The 19,651-nt window shown below is 36.5% G+C and overlaps 1 long non-coding RNA gene across 2 annotated transcripts in view; it reads right to left on the minus strand.

Moving 5' to 3' along the window:
• Positions 1-9,061: 9,061 nt before the first annotated feature.
• LOC123527351 (uncharacterized) overlaps positions 9,062-19,651 on the minus strand; it is a 36,737-nt gene continuing 26,147 nt past the window's right edge. For both annotated transcript variants that reach the window (XR_008367069.1, XR_008367068.1), the window contains exon 3: positions 9,062-19,544. This is a non-coding gene — a long non-coding RNA (uncharacterized LOC123527351). The remainder of the gene's footprint in view (positions 19,545-19,651) is intronic.

Consider the following 19,651-nt stretch of genomic DNA (forward strand, 5'->3'; position numbering starts at 1 on the left):
CCTATTCTGCCGCACAAACAGAAATTCATCTGTTTGCCAAAATCGTTTTACTCCATGTATTGTAATTGCTGCCGCTTTTTCATTATTTAAGATTTTTTTATTCTGTTTTTTGTTCCTTCTGGTAAAAAAGTCTGAATTTTATTGCCCAGATATTCATCATTTATTTACTTTTAGAAAGAAATAAGTAACTAAGATCGCGCTGTTTAAATTTTTTAAAAATGATTATATGAAAATTCGACCGTTTTTATAGAATTTTGCCTACATTTTTGTCATATCTTATTAAAATCATTATAGAATTCAAATAGTATTATTTCTCAAGAGGTGTTGAAACTTGAAGTGAAATGTTAAAAAATGAATGCATACGCACGGTTTTTGTGTACGTGTCGATGTAAATTAGATATTTAATACGATAGGTCGCACGTGCTTGTGGAATGGAAATTACGGCATGACGTTTGATATCTTTACGATTCGCGGGTAAATTCCAGTCAATCCAGGTAGCGGCTGAACCATCTCAAAGTTTTTTGACGTTTTGGAGTTGTAATTTTCTGAATTTTGGAAAAAATTAAGGACGTAAAAAAACCACTCGCCCGATCGGTCGATATACAGCGAGGTCCACTCGTCCTACTCAGACTTTAACTCGCCAATGCGAGCGGGCGAGTGGAATTTTACACCCCTGCCCGTAAACGATTGTACGAGTGTTAACTCGTATATGAGCCAGGGTATAATTTCAATTAATATTAATGGGAAGAATAACCATCGACTAAAGTTCGAGGGATACACGTTCGAGAAACCCGGGTGATAACAACTCGTATCTGATGCGATTTTCGCATCGGGCTGTTTCAAGCTGGGAAGTTGTCTGTTACTAACTAAGATGCTGTTGTACTAATTTTAATATTTTTGATATTTTTTTCATCATTATCATCTCACCATCATAATCATCACCATCATCTTGGACTTGTCCGTTGTAGGATCAATGGTAATATTAACTGCCCCAAACTGTATTACCTAAAAACTGTTGAAAACAGCGCTCTGAATCCAAAACAACAAAAAATATTATTCATCAAAACCATTCTACAGGGTGCCAAAATTTGAGTCGTTTGCAGCAATGGGTGTAATTGATCACTACAGATTGTCAATAAATGGTGGTTATTTGTACCAAAGTATTTGGAAATCTGATTAAAGCGAGATATGATCCGGACACAAACGTATATACTAGTATTAAAAAACAAATAACAAAAAAAATCTAAGTTCAAAGTGATCATTTGTACCAAATAATCTGAAAATCTGACAATGCATGGGCAAGTTATACTAGGACAAGAACCCGTATATGATGAACGAACGCACAAACTCCGCTATTTCACGGCGGGATTATAATAAAAAGAAGGCCTATTTTCTTACATGCGAGCTCCCGTGGGGTTAGGGGGTTTTAAAACTAAAGGGGTATTTTCTAAAAAATCTCATAGACATTAGTTCACAGCATACACAAGGTCGGGGCCCCCTTACTTAAGGCTAACAACTCCGTCCATGACAAGTCGTGTTAATTTGTCCAGGACATAGCAGCTTCCTGTTTTTTCACCTAACTTGAGAAGCTCTGGATAACGAAAGATAGCGACAAATGTATGTCGCCCTCGGGTTCGAACCAGTGACCTGAGCATTTTGCTAGTCGAGGTAACAGTAACAGTAGCTGAAGTTGTAATCATATTATAGTGGTAGTGGCAGTGGATGCAGAAATGATAAAAAAAATTTGACCCAAGTCCCGAGAAAATTGGCTTTTGGACATTTTCGTGAATTTCCGGAAACTCTATTTTAAAGGGCTGACCTGTGCATTTATGCTTCTAAAATTAGGATCAGTAAACTTTATATTCAGGTAGAATAAGCCTTTTGAAAAAAACAGCGAACGGTGTGGTTTTGTCAGATGCGGGGATGCAAAGGCTGACCTGCGGCTACTTTGGTGTAAAGCTTCAAAGATATGTAATTTTGTGTGTTCTTTGAACGAAAGAGCAAAAAAATATGATTAAAATAAGAACATTCAGAACGTTTTCTCGTTTTAGCCCGACAGCTATAAAAACCATCACGTTTGTCCATTTCCCCTTCTCGTTTGACTCTTCAATCTCTCAGATATAAAATATCTACGCATTGGCATGTATCAATTACTCCAAAAAAAGTTGAGCTAAACTAGCGGGATGTTAAAACAACACTTAAACCAAATGTCTCATAGCGCCTGCACCCAATAAACAAAATAGAGCATCCTGAGCCAGCCCTGAACGTGAAGTCAAGAGAATGTGCGTCGTATTTATCCCCTTTCGACATCTGGCGACTTTGTCTCAAACCATAGAAGAATAAAGCAAAGACATTTGCCCCCTTTTCAACATTTGATGAACCCGTACCAATGGCCCTGTTTTGTACCCCTTTCCCTTTATCTAATTGTACTGAAGACAGATCGACGGTTGTAGGAACTGCGAACAAATGTTAATAATGACTAAAATGAACGATGGAGCGTATTGAGAACCTACGCAAACTTTAGTATTGTTTAGAAACGCACTGTATTTTTTTGTTTTGATCGTACGTATTCAGACGGAATAACGACGTCTGAGGATGTAATGCGGCCGAGTTAAGTCTGGCCGTGACGGGGCTGAAAGAGCTACAAGCGGATCCCGGTTTGGTATGCACACGCACTGAAATTGACCTCGATCGCATTACGTCATACCCGTCTCCAGTTCAGTTCTTGATACGCCCATCTCGTTTTAAATACGTTGCCAGTCCGTCGAAGAGCAGGACTGGAGATCGGCGGAACTTTTGAGCAGGCTCAAAGTTCTGGAGCACCATTCCCGTCCAATCCCGTTAGAGCCAGTCCAAAAGTTGTTAAAAGGGACAGTAGAACGTCACTACACGTCTATTCGGTTGGCACACAGTTTGAGCCCAATTCGGCTACATTTTTTTAAACGTATTGAAAACGAGCTTGCTGTGATGGGGTACTATCGAAGTACGGTTGTCAAATACAACAACTGCCATGATTTTTACTAGAGGATGTAATGCTTTCCATTACCTTTCAGTAAAACGAGTCTGCATGGGTGTGTTTAATTTTGAAGATTTTTTTCACATATTTTATAAATTATTACAGGGGCAATCTTGAAATGTAAAAAGTCTCCCTCTACATTGATTCAGTGTTGTGATACTTTTTTAATTTCTGGATCGTTGATTCCTTTCAATACCTGCATAAAGGAGCCCCTCTTCAGCCGGTGTTAAATGGGGTGAGAGGTGTTTTCCAAATACCTCTCATGAACAGCCTCAAATAAACAAAACATGCTATTAGCTTGCTTGGTTGCATTCCTGTTTTTAAAGGATTACTTACAGATTTTTTTTAGCAAAGTAGTGACATGTAAACTATATTTTTAAGTGTTTCAAAACTTAAGTAAATAAGATCACAGAAGCGAGTGCTTAAATAATCAACGCCACTAACAAGAATATTTATGTTTACCTAAGGCAAAAGTGAATCATTATCTGTGGTGATATTTTTGTAAAATATCTAAAAAATTTTTTTTTTCAAAGCCAAAACAACCATAACAAATATACACTTATAAAAATAGACTTTCAGTAAACTGATGGTCAAAGAAATTAGTCTTTAAGCTATATTTTTACGCTTTCTTACTTCAAAAATTTAAGGGAATTTTATCAAGACGATAATTAAAATGCATAAAATGCACGAACAAATTATCGCAATAATTCCTGTAGAGTTCATTCCTGGGAATAATGTTCAATTAAGGAACGACAAGAAAACTTTATAATGTAGAGACGGGGGATGATAAATATATAACAGAATATCAAAGTAAATTTATTTTGATTTCGGTAAAAACGTGCTATTTCCTTTTAGAGCCTAATATACAAAAATGTACTTTTAGCGTGCTGTTTCTCCCATCAAAGGTCACGATAAATGATATAAAAACGTACGGATTGTGAGAAGAAATTATGATAATTTCTTTTTCTATTTTTTAAAACTTATAAATAACAAAATTAATAACAAGGGCTTGAGTAAAACCTTTGGGGAGCGATTCAAAACTTGGTACATTTTGTATTAGGCGAATCTTAATCTTGAACTGTGTTATCATACTTAAGACACGAAAAAGTATTACAAGTAGCTTGGCGCTCAGCACTTAAAGGAATGTTCTTTGACCAGTCAGTATATATATCTTTTTATTGTTGGGCATAACGTCGCACGGACACAATTATAGTAGGTTATATGGCGACGTTCAAGCTTTCATTGTGGAGGAACACCCCAGCTGCATTATTTTATCATGTGCGTGCACCTGCGTAGAACCACCGACCTATAAGCCAGCTGGATACCTTTCTCAAATGAAGAATTCAAAGTCCTGAGTGGGCTCAAAACACACATGGGTGAAGTGCGAATGATTATACCAGCGAAAAAAACCCCCTTGACCACGGAGGTCCCCTAATTAGTGTAAGGTGGCTGGATGGGGTATTTTGCCCACTAGTCCACGGTATGATAATCAATGAAGCAGCACTAAATATTCCACAATGTGTTCACGCCCCTCTCCCTGCCCCTCACCTCCCACACCCGGTACCCTCAGGCTTCCATCAGACCAAAGCTTAAGCTCCAGAGCATGCCATAATACCTGCATAATCCTTTGCATCGGAAACCCTTAAAAAATGCACCAATCCGTTGGCATTACAGGTTTCCTAATATCTTCAACATTACATTATTCCTGTAAACTGGTGTAAAATCCTGTGCAATCACCGAGAGGAAAACGATTTCTTCGTTGTTTATGACCTATGAAACTGAAACCCAAAGAAGATAAAAAAAATGGTTAAAATTGAATTATTTTATAACAAACCATGTTTGCTTGAAAATCAGCAGCTATCAGTGAACATTTTGTGAAAACATCATTTAAACTTACCCTCTAAATTTTTTAATAAATCTGTCCACTTTCAATTTGGACAGTGTGGTTAACTCAAAGGGGTGCGCATCAAAGTCAGACCTTTATAGCTTAGCTTTCGGATCTAATCCTTTTTCAACATGTATGATAAAAAATATTATAAATTTAAACTGTAGTTTGCATATATGCATAAAAATTTGAAATAAAATATGTTTAAACTAAACAGATACCGTCCGAATGGCTAACAGTGCAGATCATGATCTACTGCACTGATGTGCAGACTGATCATGATCTGCACTGGTCGCAAAGGCAAAATCAAAAGATGTTTTATTCTTCTGTTACATACAGTTTTTTGGAGTGCGATACTTCTTTGTACACATGGATTAGTTTTGTTATGAATAAAAGTAGTCTTATTTCCCGTTAATCTATTTCATGAGTGCAAATTGGAAAGAAGTGCAGTAGTAACCACTGGTGGAAATGTTCGTGATCGGCTTCAAGTTATGCATCTTTATTATCTTTGGGATTTCATTGAATTGTCATTTTCCTGTAATAACTTGGCATATCAACGTCTCAGTTAACGGTCACAGATCAAATAGCTTATATTGTGTCCACTCAATTCCTTCCTAACTACTGAAAGTTTTCCATAAAATTGCATTAATTGTGTAAGTGTCACCAAGACGACATTTAGAGTGTACAACTAAGGTCACAGTTTCAAGGTTAAGGTAACACTTGAAGGTCAAAGTTCATGATTAACTCATTAACTACTGAAAGAGACGGTTGCCAAATGGATACTTGTTGAATTGCGAACATTACAGATCTTCATCAGACTACACGAATGCGCATGGTGACAACACTGGTTTACTTTTTTGTAATTGCATTGTATCGGAAATAACTAAATGTATAGGCGTTACACACTGTATAATAATTTTAAAGTTGCATTGTTTCATATGCAGACTGACTATAATAAATTATTATCAGGAATATGAGGACCAAACATCTAATAGTACTACAGGGACGAAATCGTTCACCTTTTAAATATTTAACATTTTATGTCCGTTGACAATGCAATACATACTCGTTTTGTTTGTTTGTTTGTTTTGGGTTTAACGCCGTTTTTCAACAGTATTTCAGTCATGTAACGGCGGGAGGTTAACCTAACCAGTATTCCTGGATTCTGTACCAGTACAAACCTGTTCTCCGCAAGTAACTGCCAACTTCCCCACATGAATCAGAGGTGGAGGACTAATGATTTCAGACACAATGCCGTTTATCAAATAGTCACGGAAAACATACGCCCCGCCCGAGGATCGAACTCGCGACCCCGAGATCCGTAGACCAACGCTCTTACCTACTGAGCTAAGCGGGCGGGCGGTAATACATACTCGTAGCAGTCAAATAAGTTTGCAGCCGTTTTCTTAACAGCGAATTGATCTTTAGATTTAAGCTATATTTTGTCATAATTTAGTCTTAAATTTCTTGGTAAAAGTCCATTCGACAATTCCACAAAATTGCAAAATATGTAAGCTTTGTGTCTCGTGGTTTCAAAGAAGAAGTGATTTTAAATTCAAGGAACAACGGGCGGGATAATATTGTCTCTGGGGTCATAACAGTCTCGGTAGAAGCCTTTTAGAGAGAAAAAAAACGCTTTAGAACAAGTAAAATAATCCCAAAACGGGACCACCTAGGGTTATCGGATTTAGTCACAATGATTTCGGATAGACGGACGGAACAACAAGGTGGTGACTGTATGCTTCCGCACCCCCCTCTTTACTTCGGTATTAAAAACTTGTAATATTGAGCCTGATGTGTTTGAAACCTGACCTCTCGTTTACAAAACTTTAGAAGTCTCGAGTTGGACAAGTACATGTAGTATGAAAGTAAATATGTCATGTCATTTTCAACAACATTTTAGCTACTGTATAAGTGGATATTTCTGCGGGTCGAAAAGTTAGCGAATTTGGAATTCATGGCATTTGGCGTGCGGAAATATTTGCGAATTCCCGATTTCCAAGTTGCGTAAAAAATATATAGCACTTCATAAGAATCACTGATTTGTTTGGCATAATAATCAGCATTGTTATCTCTTATATGAAGCCAGTGAGGAAAAATCATCCAGTTGAAAGGTACGGTCATTTATCCTTTAAAATAAAATCATAAAATTATCATCTCAATATTTATATACGTTAAAAAAATACATGATTGTAGTTGTAAGTTTTTCGCGAACGTAAATATATGCTATAACGTGCTACACATTACTAAAATTTTTGTTTGTCTTTTCTTTATAAAAGTAATTACTTGGAAACGTACTAATATTTATTATTGAACCGGTGTTATGGCACATTTTTATGATGGGTTGGCTGATATTTACGGTGGAGAAAATATTAGCGAATTGTGTCCATTCGCGAAATTCGCCAATATTTCCACCTCGCTAACTTAACCACTTATACAATATGTAACGGTGAGCAGTTTAAATAATCACTGTTCCTGGATTCTATACCAGTATAAACTTGTTCTCCGCAAGTAACTGCCAACTTCCCCTTATGAATCAGAGGTTGAGAACGATTGACTTCAGAAACAACGTATTTGATCAAATGGTCACGGAGAACATACCCCTCGCCGGATAACTGAACCCACGATCTGCGCTCTCCCTGTTGAAATAAGCGGGAAACTGCACATTTAAATTTAAATGTTAAGTAAATGACTGTTTTTGAACAAAGAACTATAAAAATAAATGTATTTCATACTTCTTTGTTTTGAACGACTTCTCAATATTGATGGGCTGTCTCAACAGTAATTTAATCTTGAAGTTTTAGTAAAATCTTCTATCAAATTAAAGTTTTCAAACTCAGATGGGAACGATTTCCTAAGAGCATTTGGAATGGTCTATATTTTGTAGAATATGAAACATGTTTAAAACGTCGACATTATGACACATTCAAGGTCAGACTGTCCAAACTGAATTTGTTGAGGGACACCTTTTTTAATTACCACCCTTGTTAGTACTAATCTTTTCTCAGTCTTGTCCATCCCATAACTTTGAAACTACTGATGGGTTTCACAATGGTTGGAGGAAGCACAGAGCTTATGAAATAAAACTAAATTTTCTCTCACACAGCCCTTTCATCATTGGTAACATGAAAAACAAGGACCTGCGTTCAATAAACGCTTGATCCCCCCCAGTGGCATCCTTGTTGATAGATTTTGCACCTAAGTCCAAAACGAGGTCAAGGTCAAGGTCAAGGTCAAACTGAGGTCAGGTGATGTTTGAAGAAGAGAAATGGTCACAGCTTACATCTGTATTAGTATCAATTCATTCTTGTAAAGGGGTATTGATGCTAGACGAAACGATCCCATTTGGTTAATCAAGAGATGGCCCATATAAAGCAACCTAAGCCCAAAATGAGGTCAAGGTCAAGGCCAAACTGAGGTTAGGTGATGTCTGAAGATGAGGAATAGTCATAGGTTACATTTGCATTAGTATCAAGTCATTCTAGTATGGGATATTGATGCTAGACGGAACGGTCCCATTTCGTTAACCTCGTACGGACGAACGGACGGACAGGACAATCACTATATGCCTCCCGCATCAGTAGATGCTGGGGGCATAAAAATGTTGATGCATTTTCAATTTCAAGGCGTTTGAATGACAGGCTAATTGATTCCTATTAGAGGCAGTGTCTTGTTTTATATTAGTGGTTTAATGGTAACAGGCTTCGAGCCCAGGTCAAGGCAAGGAACATTTCTGAGATGTTGTTGCATGTCAACCACTTAACAAGTAGGCTTGTACTGATTATTCCCAGGAAAGACTGCTTGGCAGACGAGAATGTACGCCGACGCCGAATCGAGTAGGCCAGCTCTCACCCAAGCTTATAAATTGAAGATTTGTTCTGAACTTAAATCTATGTTCAAAATACTGTATATTTAACTATGATTGACATTACTTGCATTCCATAACCAACTCAACCTCTACTTGAGTATGAAGTGACGGAATAAAGCACCGCTTCTTAAGTGTGCAATACATGAAAGAAAGGTAGGTAAAGCAAGGTCTTCACTCGTATCACAGTTTCTCACTTTAAGAATGGGACTGGCACAAATGGAAGTAAAACATTTCCGTACGAAATGAACAATTCTTAAAAACTGGAATAATAAACAATAATATCAAATATATTTTTCATTGTTACTTTTTAATTCAACACATTCTCAATAGAACAGCATTTTACATTAAAGTTTATAATTGGTAAAATATGTTTTCCACATATTTTGGTAAGCTAATACATTGAAAATATCATAACATTTGATAGCAAGATAAACATAAACATATGAGCTGCGCCATGGGAAAACCAACATAGTAGGTTTGCGACCAGCATGCATCCAGACCAGCCTGCGCATCCGCGCAGTCTGGTCAGGATCCATGCTGTTCGCTAACAGTTTCTCTAATTGCAATAGGCTTTGAAAGCGAACAGCATGGATCCTGACCAGACTGCGCGGATGCGCAGGCTGGTCTGGATGCATGCTGGTCGCAAAGCCACTATGTTGGTTTTCCCATGGCACGGCTCAATTATAATAATCACAAAACAGGCAAAACATGGTCCATGAAATCATGGTTCATGAAACACTTAACTGAAGATGTATAGTCAAAAGTATGGTTCTTGGCTCATAAAAATACAGTTCATGGCATATTATACTTCAGATTTACAGGTAAAATCATGGTTTCTTTCTCATAAAAACACGGTTCACGAAACATTAAACTAAAGATGTAGAGACAAAGACATGGTTCCTGGCTCATGAAATACGATTCAAGAATCATTAAAACGGAGTATAGGCAAAGTCATCGTTCCTGGTTAATGAAAAAAAGTCATGAAAAATTAAACTAAAATGTTGTACAGGCAAAATCATTTTTACTGGCTCATAAAAACACGGTTCATGAGACATTAAAGATATCCAATGACTGTATCTTTCTCTAAGAAGAGAAGTGCGACTGGATTACCTATTTAGTACTATTGTACCTTTACTAAAATGGCCTGATTAATAATATATAAAAGAAACAATAAAATTAAAGTAATGACGTTCAGATGCTCCATATCCTAAAATAGCCTTTCATTATAATAATAAAGAAGAGCTGGCCGTAAGACAGCGCGCTCCACTATTCTGGGACTTGACAGTAAAATGAATATATGTCTGAATAAGAGACCTCTACTTTAAAAGGAAGATAAACCAAGTGGCATAATTCCATCAAATACACAAATTTGAGCTATTAGGATTGTTACAATACATGCAGATGATGATGGTAAAGATATATTTTGAGTTTCAAGTCATTATCTTATATAGTACCAAATTTATGTCCAGAAAACGAAGTTTGTAAAAAAATTAAGTATAAAAGGGGCATAATTTGGTCAAAAATATAAATCAGAGTTATGGTGATTGTTACCACACATGCAGATGATGATGATAAAGACACATTTTAAGTTTCAAGTCTTTATCTTATATTGCATTAAAGTAGTATCCAGAAAGGGAAGATTGCAAAAAAAAGTTTAAGTACAAAAGGGGCATAATTCTGTCAAAAACACAATTAGAGTTATGGCGTATGTAGCCACACATGCAGATGATATATACTTTTAATTTAAAGTCATTATCTTTTAAAGTACCAAAGATATGTCTATAAACGAAGCTTTCGAAAAAAAATTAACATGAAAATAATTCTAAGTAGAACTCCTTGGTGACCTTAACCTTGGGAATAATGGGCCCAGCGCCTACACATACTTCGTTTGTTTGCTGGACAATGTTTATTTGAACTTACAGTATGATATAAGCAATAGTAACAAAGATATGACAGAACAAGAGCTGTCTCCATAGGATGACACATGCCCCCGATGGCACTTTAAATGAATAGTTATGGCCGATGTTCGAGTTTAGGACCTTTGACCTACGGAGCTGGGTCCTGCGCGCGACACGTCGTCTTACTGTGTCACACATTTATGCGTAGTTATTTTAAAATCCATGTATGAATGACAAAGATATGGACCGGACACGCCCATCAATGCACTATCATGAAAAAAGACCTTTAACATCTAAGTGTGACCTTGACCTTTGAGCTACGGACCTGGGTCTTGCGCATGACACGTCGTCTTACTGTGGAACACATTCATGCCAAGTTATTTGAAAATCCATCCATCGATGACAAAGATATGGACCGGACACGCCCATCAATGCACTATCCCTTAATGTCTAAGTGTGACCTTGACCTTTGAGATACGGACCTGGGTCTTGCGCGCGACACCTCGTCTTACTGTGGTACATATTCATGCCAAGTTATTTGAAAATCCATCCATCGATGACAAAGATATGGACCGGACACGCCCATCAATGCACTATCCCTTAATGTCTAAGTGTGACCTTGACCTTTGAGGTACGGACCTGGGTCTTGCGCGCGACACATCGTCTTACTGTGGTACACATTCATGCCAAGTTATTTGAAAATCCATCCATCGATGACAAAGATATGGACCGGACACGCCCATCAATGCAATAACCTTTAATGTCTAAGTGTGACCTTGACCTTTGAGCTACGGACCTGGGTCTTGCGCGCGACACGTCGTCTTACTGTGGTACACATTCATGCCAAGTTATTTGAAAATCCATCCATTGATGACAAAGATATGGACCGGACACGAAAAATGCGGACAGACCGACAGACTGACAGACCGACAGACCGACGGTTCAAAAACTATATGCCTCCCTTCGGGGGCATAAAAACAAAGGTTGCCAAAAAACTTTAACCTTAAAAATAACCTAAGTGTAACACCTTGGTGACCTTGACCTTGGGTATAATGGGCTCAGCCCCTACACATACTTTGGGTACTGGACAATGTTTATGTGAAGTTACAGTAAGATATAAGCAATAGTAACAAAGATATGACAGAAAAACAAAGGTTGCCGAAAAACTTTAACCTTCAAAATAACCTAAGTATAACACATTGGTGACCTTGACCTTGGGTATAATGGGCTCAGCCCCTACACATACTTTGATTGTATACTGGACAATGTTTATGTGAAGTTACAGTAAGATATAAGCAATAGTAACAAAGATATGACAGAAAAACAAAGGTTGCCGAAAAATTTTAACCAAGAAGGGTCACGCCGACGCCGGGGCGAGTAGTATAGCCCCCCTATTCTTCGAAAAGTGGAACTAAAAAGTTTTAGTGAAACTTGAAAGACTGCAGTTGTACTTGCGATGCTTTGTGCTTCCGAGAAATCTACCCTTACCTATTATCTTTTGAAGGACTGGTTTCGATGTTTTTGCCTAAAAATAAATAAAAGCTTTCTCTCCTACAATACCTCTGTAGTGATATCCATGTATTTATATGTATTGACACAAACATGGTCATTATATTAAATTATATATTATGTTCAACAGCTACCACACTGTTATCATTTTAAAAAAAATACCTCAGTCCTTAATAAAACACGTCAAAGACAATTACAGGCGCTTAAACAGGAAAACTTCCAATTTTGTTTGCAGATTTTACGTAAAACTTTAAAGGTCTTCAACAGATTGCATGGATATAGTTTCTTTCTGATAAGATGGGAAACAACATATGGTTGAAATATGTGAAGAATTTATTAACAAGAGGGCCATGATGGCCCTGTATCGCTCACCTGAGTACCATTGCTCAAAATGATATGAGCAAGTTTTGACATAGAGCATATAGGCATATACATTTTAACAAGATTTGAACAAATTTTGTAGAGGTCCAAAAGGCAATGCTACATGTCAAATATCTAAGATCTAGGCCTTCTGGTTTATTTTTAGAAAATTTGGAAGATTTTTCTATCTACAATCATGTAACCCCATGGGGTGGGGTCAATTTGAACCCGGGGGTCATGATCTGAATAAATTTGGTTAGAAGTCTACTAGGCAATGCCACATGTCAAATATCTAAGATCTAGGCCTTCTAGTTTATTTTTAGAAATTTTTTGAAGATTTTCCTATGTAAAATCAAGTGACCCCTGGGGCGGGGTCATGATTTGAATAAATTTTGTAGAGGTCCACTACGCAATGCTACATGTCAAATATCTAAGCTCTAGGCCTTCTGGTTTATTTTTAGAAAATTTTTGAAGATTTTCCTATGTAAAATCAAGTGGCCCCTTGGGTTGGGTCAATTTTGACACCGGGGGTCATGATTTGAACAAATTTTGTAGAGGTCCACTAGGCAATGCTACATGTCAAATATCTAAGCTCTAGGCCTTCCGGTTTATTTTTAGAAATTTTTTGAAGATTTTCCTATGTAAAATCAGGTGACCCCTCGGGAGGGGTCAATTTTGACCCCGGGGGTCATGATTTGAACAAATGTTGTAGAGGTCCACCAGGCAATGCTACATGTGAAATATCTAAGCTCTAGGCTTTCTGGTTTATTTTTAGAAAAATTTTGAAGATTTTCCTACGTAAAATCAAGTGACCCCTGGGGCGGGGTCAATTTTGACCCTGGGGTCATGATTTGAACAACTTTAGTAGATGTCCACTAGGCAATGCTACATGTCAAATATCTAAGATCTAGGGCTTCTTGTTTTGAGAAGAAGATTTTTTAAGATTTTCCTATGTAAAATCAAGTGACCCCTGGGGCGGGGTCAATTTTGACCCCGCGGGTCATGATTTGAACAAATGTTGTAGATGTCCACTAGGCAATGCTACATTTGACATATCTAAGCTCTAGGCCTTCTGGTTTATTTTTAGAAAAATTTTGAAGATTTTCCTATGTAAAATCAAGTGACCCCTGGGGCGGGGTCAATTTTGACCCTGGGGTCATGATTTAAACAGACTTGGTACAGGTTCACTAGGCAATGCTTCACACCAAATATCTAAGCTCTAGGGCTTCTGGTTTTTGAGGAGAAGATTTTTCAAGATTTTCCTATGTAAAATCAAGTGACCCCTGGGGCGGGGTCAATTTTGACCCCGGGGTCATGACTTGAACAAATTTGGTAGAGGTCCACTAGGCAATGCTTCACACTAAATATCCAAGCTCTAGGTCTTCTGGTTTTTGAGAAGAAGATTTTTAAAGTTTTTCCTTTCGGTTGCCATGGCAACCAGAGTTCTGCATGAAATTCAATTCTTTGAATAATTTTGAAAGGGGGCCACCCAAGGATCATTCCTGTGAAGTTTGGTGTAATTCTGCCCAGTGGTTTTCAAGAAGAAGATATTTTTAGAAATTGTTGACGGACGACGCACGACACACGACGGACATCAAGCGGTCACAATAGCTCACCTTGTCACTTTGTGACAGGTGAGCTAAAAATATGAATAGTTTATCTTAAATGAAATAACTATGTACAGTAAAATATTTGCCAATGATCCCCATGAGCTGAGCTCAACTGACTATAAAAGGTTCTGTAAATTTCATTTCAAAATTTAATATTTCTACTTTATTTTAACCTATGAATAAATGCCACTCCAACACAATGGCCATTGTTTGACGTTTGCAAGGAAGACCTTTATATACAGGTTTGACCGTTTACTTTATGCTATAGAAATCCAAACCTGAAGCACCATTATCGAAATTGTCAAACAAAGTAATTTTCTAGCAAATTTATCAACAAGTATACAGTAAAAATGTCTCACGAGCAAACTTCATTTATATGGCTAACATGATTTTGATAAAAAGATTTAGAGAAGCTCATGCTGTGTAAAGGTTGTTTTGCTTGTAATTTACCTTACTGGACAGAAAATATATGACTTTAATAGCAATTTTTTCTATGGAATAATCGTTACCTGGTGGTAACAGTGGCAATACATCAATTGTCCGATATTTAGAACAGGTCACATTCTACTCCAGCAGTTATTTCCCTTCTCATGCTCTTGGACTAAATAGCGTATACTGAGTTCATTTAACAAATTCCACATTACATTTCAAACATAATCATTGTTTGAATGAAGACAAAAATAATATACACATTTTACATTAAAGCTTAACTGAATAAAATTACATGTATGTACAAACAGAAATATATATATAGAACAGACTGTAACTAAATTATTTTAACCTATTTTACCACACTATTCTAAAGACTGAACTGTAACACAGAGTCTGTTACATCAGTGGTAAATAAACAATAATATGTACATAAATTACACACTGATAACTAAACCCTAAACACTGCTGCCTATTCATATTCACAACCTCAGCAAATACATGTGATGTTTATTTACATATTTACAAGTTTGACAAATATACAAATCCAAACTCCTTTGAAATAGTTTACTTTGCAGAGGACATCATCGATAAATGGAGAGTATGTGTTATCATTTTATTATGTTTAACAGCCAGTCAACACAATCATGTCATATAACAACTTCTCTGCTTTTGATATGGTGGGGCCCAAGTGTACTCCCGTCATTTTTAGGCATTGGCTGGTATATAGGTAGAACCACTGACCCATTTCAAACCATTAGTAGAAAGGAGCAAGTACATGACTCGAAGTCGGCCTCCTTAATCACTCTTCTGCCAGGTCCCATATGTTATTGAGAGCACTTACAACTTACTATGCATTTTGACATGAATGAACATGTTATATACAAACTATGTACAAGTAAACTACAAATGTAGCTGGAAAATACAAGGTCCAAATTGTTAACATTACAAACAAGATGGCCATGAAGGCTCTGTATCGCTCACCTGACCTATTGACCTAAAGATCATCAAGATTAACATTCTGACCAAGTTTCATTAAGATATGCTCATAAATGTGGCATCTAGAGAGTTAACAAGCTTTTCCTTTGAACTGATCTAGTGATCTAGTTTTTAACCCCACCTCACCTAGATTTAAACATGACCTATAAACCATCAAAATTAACATTCTGACCAAGTTTCATTAAGATTTGGTCATAAATGTGGCCTTTACAGTGTAAACTAGCTTTTCCTTTGATTTGACCTGGTGATTTAGTTTTTGATCCTACATGACCCAGATTCAAACTGGACCTCGAGATCATCAAGATTAGCATTCAAACCAAGTCTCGTGAAGATACAGTCATAAATCTGGCCTCTACAGTGTTAACAAGCTTTTCCTTTGACTTGACCTTGTGACCTAGTTTTAGAACCCGAATGACCCAATAGCAAACCTGTCCAAGACTTTATTAAGGGTAACATTCTGACCAAGTTTCATTAAGGTTGGGCCAAAATTGTGACCCCTAGAGTGATAAGATTTTTCTTTGATTTGACTCGGTGACCTAGTTTTTAACCCGACATGACCCAGATTCGAACCTGACCTACAGACCACAAATATTAACATTCTGGCTAAGTTTCATGAAGATAAAGTCATAAATGTGGCCTCTAGCGTGTTAACAAGCTTTTCCTTTGATTTGACTTGGTGACCTAGTATTTGACCCGACATGACCCAGATTCAAACTTGACCTAAAGATAACCAAGATTAACATTCTCTCTAAGTTTCATGAAGTTACAGTCATAAATGTGGCCTCTAGAGAGTTAACAAGGTTTTCCTTTGAATTGATCTAGTGACCTAGTTTTTAACTCCACCTGACCCGGATTTGAACATGACATATAAATCATCAAGATTAACATTCTGACCAAGTTTCATTAAGATTTGGTCATAAATGTGGCCTCTACAGTGTAAACTAGCTTTTCCTTTGATTTGACCTGGTGACCCAGTTTTTGATCTTATATGACCCAGATTCAAACTGGACCTTGAAATCATCAAAATTAGCATTCAAACCAAGTTTCATGAATATACAGTCATAAATCTGGCCTCTACAGTGTTAACAAGCTTTTCCTTTGACTTGACCTGGTGACCTAGTTTTAGACCCCGGATGACCCAATAGCGAACCTGTCCAAGACTTTATTAAGGGTAACATTCTGACCAAGTTTCATTAAGATTAGGCCAAAATTGTGACCTCTCGAGTGTTAACAAGCTTTCCTTCGATCTGACCTGGTGACCTGGTTTTTGAACCCAGATGACCCAATATCAAACTTACCTAAGATTTTATCGAGGGTAATATTCTGACCAAGTTTCATTACGATTGGGCCAAAAATTTGACCTCTAGAGTGTTAACAAGCTTTCCCTTTGATTTGACCTTGTGACCTAGTTTTTAACCCCAGATAACCCAATATCAAACATGTCCAAGATTTTATTACGGGTAACATTCTGACCAAGTTTCATTAAGTTTGAACAAAAATTGTGACCTCTAGAGTGTTAACAGTCAAATTGTTGACGACGGATGACTGACGACGGACGACGACAGACACAGGGCGATCATAAAAGCTCACCTTTGAGCACTTAGTGCTCAGGTGAGCTAATAAAAATGCATATATGAAGGCAATCAAATAATTTCCAACATCAAAATTTAGAAGAGTATTGTTCTTGAGGGATGTTAAAATCTATAAATAAAATCATAATCAGAACAGCTGACAGGGGAAGTCAATGTTGTATACTATAGTCTGTGCAATAGACAATGCAATATAACTTTACACCGATATAAATTGCTGAAAGGCAGTATAATGGAAAACTATAAGAGTGTATCATAGCATCAGCAGAATATGTATTTAAAAACACATCTCGGTTTAAAAGCCATTATGGAAACCAAAATGAAATATTACAATCTGTCAAAAAGACACTTTGGAGGCATAGAATGCATCAAAGCAGATCCGGTTTTATCTAAAAAAGACATTAATTTGCAAATTCTTTATAATTTCTTGTTTTCGCCTAATTTTTACTTCTGCATTCCAAATGATTACCATTGATTTTCCTTATTTTTTACTCATTGTTTACCCCGTTCATAAGATGAATGCATTTTAAAACTTTTACATTTTAAAACCATCATTAATAACTATACTCATTTAAAAGCAATATAAAACCATTAAACATTTCTAGGATGTGGAGGTCAAAGGAAATTTGTAAAGCTTTTCTAACCAGAATATCTTTATTTCATTTGAAAGACAAAAAAGCGTGTTTTGTATTTATGTCCCTTGTTAACAGATCTGAAGGGTGACACAGATTTGCACAAAATTTACCACCGACACAATGTTAAAATGCTCCTGTGTAATATTTGTTTTTTTTTTTCAAAAATTATATTGATAAGGTAAGTATACAAGTATCTCATTTACAATGTGGTCTGCTATATAATAACACAACAATCTGTATTTCCTTCCAATAAAACCAAACACAAGATATATACATGTATAGACAACCTATTTACATGTAATTCAACTTAAACAATGCATGTTTATGTACAATACTATATGGAAAACACTTCAAATCTTAGTATACAAACAAGAACTAAAAAATAAATAACAGGCTAGAAGAGGAACATATTTACACTTCTGTAAGCTCATTTTTTTCTCCAAGCCTAAAGCTGTGCTATCAATTCAAACAGGTACTAGTATATGATAATATGACATGAGATGTGTATTCTCGGATTGATGTAACAAAATGCTTAGCATCAATTAAGTGAGGATGAAACTGCTACAAAATTACAGACAGTATACTTACATATCAATTAACAAGAGCTGTTGGAGGACAGCAACGCTCGACTATTCAACAGCCTTGCCAAATTGAATGAAAAAAGTCGAAAAAGGGGCATAATTTTGTAAAAAGGCAAAATAGAGTTATGGAACCTGAGCAATATAAGTCAGTTTATCACAGTAAATAAGTGTGTGAACTTTCAATCCATTCCAACAAGTGGTAACTGAGATACCAGCTTACAAACAAAACCTTAACAAAAAATTTCTAAGTAAAAAAGGGGCATAATTTTGTAAAAAAGCACAATAGAGTTATTCACCTGTGCAATGTAAGTCAGTTTATCACAGTAAACAAATGTGTGAAGTTTCAATTCATTCCCACAAGTGGTTTCTGAGATACTAGCTTACATACAACGAATAGTCAAGCTAAAAATGTATTGTCTATAAGAAAGGCATGTTATGTAAAACATAATGAATCTGATTTCCCTGAGTATTCAAAGTCGTGAATAAACAAATGGCAGTATATGAACTGACAGAGCGAAAGACACACATGATATGACATATATAATTTGTACATTCATTATGTGTTATGTATGATTAGACAAGCTGTTATGAGTTCATATTGCCCTCTTTGTACTGATGTGAGCTAAAACAAACAACAATATCTAAAGTTTCCAACTTAGGTTCTCAAATTTCAAAACATAAACATCCACATAATCAAAAGAATTAAAGAAGTCGCTAATCATTACAGGTGATTCTATATTTACTGGTTTTAAAATCTCAACTTCTTTGTTTAAATAGAATTGCACTGCGAGGGCCATTATTCTAATTCAGATTCATATTGTTGTATCGAAAAGCTATCTTTTAAACATTACATACAATTTCATAGGAGCTGGTATGCTAGCAAATAGTTATGCACAACTGCTGGTCTGCAAGCTTAGTTACTTCTCAGTTAAACTGGGATCCGCCTTAGTACTTTCATCAGTCTTTGTCTACTTAAGTCTAGTAGAATTGGTTGATTGTAAAGACTAAGTTACTGTTACATAAATGTCTTGAGATCCAGATATAACTGTACAATCATTGTCTGATAAATTTTCAGTTGAAGAGGGATCCTGGACGTAAAACTAACGGTCCATGAATTTACTACTTAGTGGTGCTGAAATCTAGGTTCTGGATTGCAACTGGTGGTCTGAAAACATTGTAAACATGTTTTGTTAGTTTGAAAGATTTGTAATAAATATAAAACGTTTCCGAACAGTTGTTTGTACAGTGCTATGGATAAATGTTTCAAATGAC

The sequence above is a fragment of the Mercenaria mercenaria genome, chromosome 14 (assembly GCF_021730395.1).
Source record: "Mercenaria mercenaria strain notata chromosome 14, MADL_Memer_1, whole genome shotgun sequence".
Lineage (NCBI taxonomy): Eukaryota > Metazoa > Mollusca > Bivalvia > Venerida > Veneridae > Mercenaria > Mercenaria mercenaria.